A 516-nucleotide genomic window follows, 5' to 3' on the forward strand; every position below is an offset into this window, starting at 1 on the left:
ATGGGCTGTGTGAGGGGACAGCAGAGGAAGGACGGCTGACGCACGGGTCCCAGGAAGTGCGCTAACCGGCTGTCACTGTGACAAACAGTAAAAGCACCCGGCCTCCCTGTGCCACCCTCACTCCTGGATCCGAGGCCGAAGCTTCCCACCCCAAACAGGTGAAGGCCATCTCTGCACTGGGGAAGAGAAATCTGAAAGAAGACAAGCGGAGGGTCTGAGAGGCCCTCGCCCAGCACCCTCCCCCACGCCACCTCTGAAATGCAGAGCGGCAGACACCCCCTCCCCAAAACTCTGAGTCCCGGACACACAGGACTTGGGTTTGCTGCCCACCTGGGACTCTGGGAACAGCGGCTTCAGGGGACCCCGCACAGCCAGAGTGAGGGCGGGGGAGAAGGGCAGGTGGGGTTCGGGCAGAGAGGATCCAGCAGAGACCCTCTGGGCTTGTGCACCCCCATGAGGGCGGGGGCAGTATGGGGGCCCGGGTCACAGAGGACTCCACGGGGACAGGAAGGGGCG

The 516-nt window shown here is 64.1% G+C and overlaps 1 long non-coding RNA gene across 1 annotated transcript; it reads right to left on the reverse strand.

Annotated features, from left to right (window-relative positions):
- Nucleotides 1-60: 60 nt before the first annotated feature.
- Nucleotides 61-458, reverse strand: LOC115285271. Its single transcript, XR_003905466.1, has 2 exons — nt 331-458; nt 61-191 (listed from the first exon to the last, which is right to left on the reverse strand). It is a non-coding gene; the product is annotated as an uncharacterized LOC115285271 (long non-coding RNA).
- Between the last annotated feature and the right edge of the window lie 58 nt (nt 459-516).

Source organism: Suricata suricatta, unplaced genomic scaffold (genome assembly GCF_006229205.1).
Source record: "Suricata suricatta isolate VVHF042 unplaced genomic scaffold, meerkat_22Aug2017_6uvM2_HiC HiC_scaffold_61901, whole genome shotgun sequence".
Classification (NCBI taxonomy): Eukaryota; Metazoa; Chordata; class Mammalia; order Carnivora; family Herpestidae; genus Suricata; species Suricata suricatta.